The sequence below is a fragment of the Corvus brachyrhynchos genome, unplaced genomic scaffold (assembly GCF_000691975.1).
Source record: "Corvus brachyrhynchos isolate BGI_N302 unplaced genomic scaffold, ASM69197v1 scaffold114, whole genome shotgun sequence".
Taxonomy (NCBI): Eukaryota; Metazoa; Chordata; class Aves; order Passeriformes; family Corvidae; genus Corvus; species Corvus brachyrhynchos.
The window spans coordinates 5745896-5754565 of NW_008238337.1; positions in this window are offsets into that span (position 1 = coordinate 5745896).

Genomic DNA, 8670 nt, shown 5'->3' on the forward strand with positions numbered 1-8670 from the left:
ATCATGCACAACCAGGATAAACAAGTGAGACTAGAAACCCTCTAAGCAAAATCCATGCTCGGGCGAGTAGAGCTTTGCAGAACCCATGCTAATCCTGCTCTACAAAGCACATTCCAAACATTTGGCACCTCCTGCATTTATAGGAACGAGGGAAGTCATGTCCCTACTGGCCTCCACCTCCTTCAGGGGTATAGATGGGCCCTACTTCTCAAAGCTCTTTGCCCAGTGAGCCTGCCAGGGAAGCAAGCTCATGGCTGCCCTTGGAACCTGTCTCTAAATAGTTTCATTCTGGCAGGATGACGTAGTGGAGCCTGGCTGTTATTCCTACCCCCTGGGTCACACAAGGTAGCAGTGACATGATGGAAGAACTTGGGCTCTGTCACAGCAGCTCATCTGTCACTGCCCCGCTGAGACCTGCAGCAGAGCTGGTGTCATTCTGTTTGGTGCAGAGGGGGATGGCCCCAGTACTGCTCCACTGCCCACAGCAGGAGCTGTTTCTCATTAGGAAAGTGAAATGCTTTTTTCCACACTGCCAAAGGCCATCTGTCTATTTATTTGTTGTTGTCCACCCTGCTGGGAGCCAGTGCAGGTGTCCGTCCCTCCACGTTACTGTAAGCAGAGCTTTGTGCTTTGCCCTCTGCTACCAGTGCCTTTGGCATGGGCAGGACGTGGTGGCTGCAGCTGTGTGAGCTGGCACCTCTGCAGATCCTGAGCAAAGCCATTCGGGTAATGTCTCTTCTTCCATGAAGACTGCTACAGGCTGACTTGGGAAGTGCTTGCCAAGAGATGCTGATCCTTCAGCAATTCCTGTTTTCTTTGGTCCCAACAGGAGGCTGCCAAGAGAAATGGACTTGACCAACTCCTGAAGGGACTGCTTAACCAGCTCTGAAGAAGTATCCCCCCTGCTGTGCTCCCAAAGCATGGGAAGGACTCTAATGCTATTCTGAGCCTTGCAAACACAGGTGTTGAGTTTTACTTCCACTCTGCTCCCTACTTGCTGGTCCATGTCTCTATGGGTGAGCAAGCAAAGAGCTGCCAGCAGACTGCACTGACAGGCAGAGCTGTGTGCACGCTATCTCAGGTTTGTTTGGGCTGGGCCAGGTAGGTGTGCCCAGGGGAGCTCCGGGGCTGTACCCGAGTGGCAGATTGCAGAGAGAAAGTGCTGCATTGTTCTCTGCCTGGAGTCACCTTGCCTGAACCCGGCTCTGAAGCTGGCAGAGGGGGATGTGAAGAGCTATGGTAAATGTTAAGGAGTAATTCTAACATGTATCAGGGAATGTCCAACATAGCACTGAACTTCTGAAGATGGATATTTTGGCTTGTTGTTCCCAGCACTGCAGAAGAGCAGTTTGCGTAGCTGCTGTGTCTGGTTGAGCCCATTGCTGTGGGCAGAGCAGCAAAGAGAGGGTTGCTATTGGACTTCTTCCTTCACTTCTTACTTCTTGAAGCCATGATTGCAGAGCAGATTCAATTTTTTTTTAATGTCAGAAGAAAGGCCTAAAGGCACTAGTTAGTACTGTTTAGTATTTGGCAAACCATGCTGGATTAGGGCAGGGTGAACAGTAGGAGAAATATTAGAAGTGAATTCTAATCTTGCCTTTTATATGGATTACAAGTTCTGTCACTACAGACTCATATTCCAAACTGGAGACAAGCAGCCCCTTGTGATTGCTGGTGAAATCCAGCACCAGGAGGGAGAATGGAGCAGCAGTCAGCTGGGGACACAGTGCCTTCACAGGAGCTCCTCAGCTCAGTCCTGGTGCAAGTATAGGTCCCTGGTCACAAATCTCTGTGGTGGGTGTTTGACTCAAGGCCTGTCTTCTGAAACCTTTCCTCAGTGCTCCCAAGCTTCCCTCCTTGGCCATGAGCCAAGGAATTGGGCAAATCAACCGACAGAGCGTTTGTTTTTCCACCGGCTGTGTAAATTGTGCTGGTGTTATCAGTGAAACCAGGTCTGCTCATGGCCTCCTGCTCTGCAGGCGGTGGAGGGCTCTGATGTCCTGCTCCTGAGCTTTTTGAGGGTGGGGGAATGCCTTGCACAAGCTTCCAGAGCACCAAACACAAGGTGAGCACTCTGTGACTGCTTCCAAAGACAAGCTGGCCCTACCACAGCTGTGTATTTGGACTTGTAGCAGATGTGAAAGTGGTGGGACATTATAACTTTGTGGTGGTGCAGCCAGAACTGCTGAGCTTTCCAGTGGTCCTGGCCTTGCTCTGAAATAAGGACAGGAAAATGCTGTTGTTTTGAAGGTGCTGTTTATCTGGTTAAAGTTTTGCTCTGGTCAAGTGGGATGTAACAAGGCTGGAGCAGTTTTGAAGAAGGTCCAGGTCTGGATTTTTGCTCAGATCTGGAGCAAAAGATCTATATCTTTTGATGGTTGGTTTAGTTCTGCTCATAGCCCCATAGAGGATTTACCTGTGGGAGATTCTGCCCTGTGCTGTTCTTCATAATCAACAACCATCCTTGATGTACACCCTGATAAGGCTCCAGGAATCCACTCACTCTGCTGTGATAAAACAACCTGTGCTGGTGCTCCAGCCCTGCACACCTGGGCACAGCCCTGGGAGCATGCTCGGCCTCTCTTGTGTGCTGGATTTGGCTCACACCCAGCTCTGTCTCTCTTTTGCTTCTCCCATCCTCACAAAACCAAACGCAATCTGCTTGTGTGTGTGCTTCAAGAGCCCTGCCAGGAACAAAGAGAAGTCCAAATATTTGTGTTGGGCTGTTACTCTTTCCATTCAGGTGATAAATGAGAGACTGCAGCAGAGTCTTTTTGTGCTCTGTGGGATTTCCACTGTACTGGCTCCAGCTTCACAACCTCACCAAGATGAAACACCTACAATCAACAGCTGGGTTTTAACTTGAAGGAAAATGACTGAGTGTGATTGAAATATGGCCTTTAAAAAAAACCCCACCAAAACCCCAAACAAAAACCCACAAACAAACCAACCACAAAAAAAACCTGAGAAAAATCATCAGAGCTTCCCTGTGTCAGATGAGAAGTGCCTGGTATCTGTGTGCAGATTCTTGCAGAACAGCAATTTCACTCTGAACTCTGGAGCTTGGTTGGTGATTTCTGTCCCAGTGCCTGGGACACAAGCTGTCAGTCTGCACGCAAATATTTCAGAGCTGCCTTCCTCTGCAAAGTTCCAAGCTTAAAGCCATGTGGAGCCCTGAATTTCCTTGGGACTGAACCTCCTTGGCTGAGATGACCAAAGGGATGAAGATGTTTGCTAACAAATCCTGAACTTCAGACCTCTGCTTCTGGGAAGCTGCTGGGCTTCAGTGCTTGGTAAACCCAGGAAGAGAATGGTGAGACAGCTCCAGGTGTGAGCTAGCTCAGGACACAAGCTGGTCTGGTGTCACTGGGCCTGTTAAAAACTCAGGATGAAGGAAGGAAAGGCATAGTCCAGCCTTGTGGGATTTCACACACCAACATGCCAGACAAATTCTGTTTGCCTTCTCAAGCAAATTTGGTGTTCTCTGCTAGTGCCACCATGAGTTTTCTCACTCAGAAGTTTCTTACCAGGAATTCATTAGCCCTGAAACTTTAAGGGTTGACTCTTCAAACATAAATACTCCCTATAATTACCTTCTCTTTGTGCTGTACTTTGGATGATATCTTTAGTGTTTCATTTTACACAGCAGACAGTACTAATATTATAACATCAAGTTAAATCTCATCTACTTTGGACAACTGAAAAGCTATCAAAAGTGACAGGAGCTTCAGAAAAAAAACTAATTTCAGAAAAAAACTAATGTCAGAAATCTTTCTGGCTTCATTTTTTATCCTATTTGTTACACACAGCAGAGACAAGAAGCACTGTTTGAGTCTGCTTCAGCTGCTGTTTCCAGGAAGGATCCATTTTGGCAGACTCTTTAAGCTCCTTCCTTCTTACTTAGTTCGCTTCTGAGATCATGTAAGAGCCGAGGAACCTCCTAGTAGCCTGTTTCTCTAAGTGCTCTGTCCTGTTTTGCTTCTGGACTCAGGCTGGCACTTGACAGTTATGCCTACCTGGACTGTAATAAAGTATGTATTAAACTGTAGATGTTCCAGGCAGAGAGTAGAAGGTGGATAGAATCTATATTGTCCACATTGATCTGCCTCAATTCAATTTATTACCACAGCCTGACCCTAACCTTCACTGACTGACACCTTTGAGGAGTGGGTAGCAAAGAGATAAATCCTTTGCTGCCCTTGAGTCTTCATCACTGGCAGCTGGGAGAGTTCAAGGGTACAAGGAGAGACCTTTGCTAAACATATTTATTTTTTTAGATAAATGAAATATAGGTCTCAAACCCTTTGCCAAGGCTATGTGTGCATCACTGTTTAAAAACTGTTGATTGATAACAGTTCTTGAAATCAGCACAAGGAATTCTGTTGGAAATTTTCTGGAAAATACATGTACAGAGCAAACCTGTTACAGCCAAGTGCATGATAAGAGATATTACTCTTTAATGAAATTAGAGGGTAAACAGCAAAGAGGCCTTGACTTTTTTTTTTGGGGAGGGGTTGGGTAACAGGGGAAAAAAAAAGCAGATGGAGTGCAAGCCAGCAATGTATAAGATGGTCACTTTATGTAGTTACAGAATAGGTTTAATACTGCCTTAAATCATTCCTCATTGTGAATGTGAAACCTGTTCTCATTACTTATCTTCTCCTGAAACTTTTCATCTCTCCTCCCCTGCTATAAGCAATCAGGCAGGGATTCTGGCATCCTTGTCCACCAGCCCAGTGGTTCTTCATTCCCGCTTGCAACCCGTGGCACTCCAGTGAGGAGGCATTTGTATGGAAACAGCCTAACACTGACAGGTCTGTTCTGAACGGCTGAGGGAGCTTTGCTACAGAAAAGCAATGGGTGACAAGCCGAAATCTGGGACGTGGGGTGCTGCTCAGGAGCTGTCAGCTGGGATGCTCAGTAACTCATGCTGTGATGCAGTGATGCCCTCACATGGCCCATGCCAAGCTGCTGGCCAGGGCCAGGCAGGACATTTCCTGTGTGATGCAGACAGCTGTGCCTCCTGGGTCATGGGGAACTGGCCAAACGATGACATGGGGGACACTTGATTTGCCATGTAACAGCAGACCCTTTGTGATTCAGATAAGAGCACACTTATGCTGTTAAAATGATACAATTTGCTCCAGGACCTATTTGTGCATAGTCTTTCTACAGGAATCCAACCACAAGAATTTCTCTGATTAAATTAGGCAGGTTGGCTCGATGTAGGTGGGTCTGTGGGTGGCAGTTCTCATCCTCAGTGACAGAGCTGACTTGCAGTGCCTGGCAATGTTTGTGTTTCCATTGTTTCTGCTGTATTTTCTCTTTTAATATATATATTTCTTTAAGTGCTCTTGGGGCATCCTGTTTAAATGTGGGAGACCTTCCTCTGAAGATCACTGTCAGAAAAAACGAAACCTCCCATCTCCAAAGGCCTGTTCCTCCCCACTCTCCCTCACCTGGGAGGATCAGAATGAACAAGCAGGCATGACAGGGAATGAGTGTGCACCTTGCTATGGCTGTTCCTACCCATGTCCATTGGCTTTTCTCTGTGTCAGAGTCACAGGGGACAGCTCTTCTGTGCCTTACACACAGGCTGTGCTCACCCAGGTATCAGCAGATTTCTTCCTTATCATGGCCTCAATTTCATGTCCTGTGACACATTAAATTGATGTCACAATGCTTACACATGTCTTTCAAGTTGATTCTCCTCCTAAGCATGTTGGCTGGCATTAGCCAGCTCCTCTGCTGTCAAGTCAGTGTAATTAGAATTGTTTCATCTGGCTGAGGGAGGCCCCAAGCTCCTAAATGGGTGCTACAGTGAATTGAGAATGGTTGAGTAAGGTCTGGAAACATACAGCCTGAGGATGATGAAGCACTTGGAGTTTTTCATGAAAGATATTATATTAATTTAAAAGATTAAGACTGTTGACAGAAAAATCTGATTCTCAATGTAAAATCTGAAATCTAAAGCAAGTTGTGCCAAGCACAAATCCTAGTCTTGCAAACCACAGGATAATGTCAATAAAAATAAACATGTTTTCTTAAAACAAGTAGTTCCAGTGTTTCTCTCTTTCCCCTAGCTGCCATTTAAACTCTATTCTTTTGCCTTTTGATTTCCCCTCTTTATCCATCATATATAGCTTCTGAAGGAGAAAATCTTAAACATACAATCAGTATTGCTGGAATGATACAATATGTTATTTAAACCAAAGAGACTGTGATGTTTTGAATGCAAAATGTACTACATTGCTCCCCAGGCTTAGGTCTGTAGTATTATGTCTGCACAAGAGAACTCAAGCAGGCCTTTAGGGTCCTGGATAGGGGAAGGGTCAGGCTGAGACTGAATGCCAAATTAAAATTATGGGGCATTATCTATCTCCTGTAAGTCCCACAGTGGACAAGCTTTCCAAGATCAATTCCTTTGTGTTCGTCAGGAATTTAAATGTTTAACTAGCACAGTCCCACACTTTCCTATGGTCTCTGTTAATGCAGTTGATCACTGGCCCCACAATATTTAATGTATTTCATCTTCTCTACTCTGCAATTCCACTCACCCTATTTTACAGAGGGACAGAGGTATGGAGGGGTTAGAGAAGTCTGTGCTTGACTTAATTTTGATTATGTTGTTGCTGATGAAGAGGTGCCCAGAGTTTCCCAGGAAATTAATTGCAAAGCAGGGAGAACAAATGCACCCAGGACTTTGGAAATGTGTGTTCAAACTCCCCTTCCATGCCCTGTCCATGGGGTCAGACTATTCTTTTTATAGTGTTAAGCAATTTCATAACCTTTTGGCAGAAGCGGAGACAGATAACCTTGTTTACTCTATTTTATCTCATGGTTCATTTGTGGCTCCATTCTGGTTTCCATGTATTTGTCTGATTTTGTTTATCTGCACTAGAATGGAAGGGAACTGCAATTAAATACAAGTGGTATTAATAGCTTGTTGCATGTGGTTCTGCTTTCTGTAACTAACTGGATTATACTAATGTTGCTATTCAAGCCTCGAAGCTGCAAAAAATGTCCCATCCTAATTACATAACCCCAGCTGAGGTCCCTTGGTAATAGGTGAGTGCATAAAACTCTTCCTGACGAGTTTCTCACGAGTCAGAGGATGTTGGTATCCTGCTTATTATGCCATGTTAATTTTAAAAGCTCTTGTCAACCAATAACCCAATAACTTTTCTTCCCTCTGGGTTTTGTTAGGTTAATCCATGAGTCATGGAATATTTGACGATGAATTTGTGACTCATGGGAAAGCACCACAGCCATCACAGTCCTGGATGATCTTGCTGCCCAGCACTGCCAGGTCAAGTGTCTTCCCAATGCTTGGATGTACATTACAAATGCATCTTGAAACATTTCAGAGTATCAATAAACCCCAAATCCTCTACTGGGAAATACTAGTGTTAACCTGGCCTATTAGCAGAACAATTCTTGTGGCCTGTATCCAGCCCTGGGGAGAGCATTGGTGATGGGCAGAGAATTCAAAGAACCAGGGTCAGCCTTTTTTCTCTTGCTTTTATTCAGATATTTGCTTTTATTAGTGATGGTATCTTGTTGCATTTGACAAGGGACGAATGACAAATGCTGAGCCGTGTACATTTCTGATCTTTAATTAGGCATAGCCATCACTGAATTAGTTGCTACCAAAATCAAAGTAGTACAGAAATAATGATGAGAAATTAGGTCTTCAAAGGCCTTGTCATTTACACAGATGAGGGAAAGGGAGAGATAGCAGTCTAGGGGACTGAAATTCCAAAATACTTCTCAGAAATGCATCTCTGATTTGTCAGGCAAGAGCTCAACAGCTAGAGATCTTCAGTCCCAGGCAAGTGCTTCACCTAAAGTGCATTTCTGGGAAATTGCTCTGTGAATTTGTGGAGATGACAAGAGCTCAGGTGTGCCAAAAAAATAAAAATAAAAATTAAAACCGAGTTATTTATTATCACCTTGCCCTTAGGTCTTCCTCTTTGCTTTGGGGTTATAAGTGCTGGAGTATAGATATGGGTGGGTGGGTCTGATGTCTTAGCAGAGCAGTTGTTTATATATATATATATATTTTTTTTTTAATGATTTTGAAAGCACTAAAAACCCAGGAAATCTTTCTGATGCTCGACTGAGAACTTTTCTTGCATGCCACTAATTGCTGCAGGCTTTCATGTGGGAGAATTGTCTCTCCAGTTTTCTAGAAATACACAAAGACAAGGAATCATTGCTTTGGAGCGTTTGCAACACGGGGACAGATCCCAGCTGCTGCACCCAGCAGTCGCCAGGCTCACTACAGGGAGCTTCTGTGCTGCCTTTCATGTTCCCGTGAGCAGCCTGTCCTTGTCAGTTGAGAAAACTGGTAACAGGTCCAGAGGAAGAGCCTGCATTTTTCTTTTTTCAAGTGATTTTTCTTTGTATCCATAGGAGTGGTACTAGGATGATAACTTTCAAGGCCTGTTTTTGGAGTAACTCCTCATCTCGGGCTTTTAGGGAAACTTTCAGCCTCTGCCCGAAACCAAAACACTGAAAACAAACCACAGAACGGGGGAGAGAGCTGGGCATGACACAATTTGCTTGTCCAAGGACACAGTTTGTCCTCAACTGTGTCATTCCTGCCAGATGTTTGCCCAACCTGCCCCAGGAAGGCTCTAGCAGTGATCTGGGCAGCCCACTCCCCTC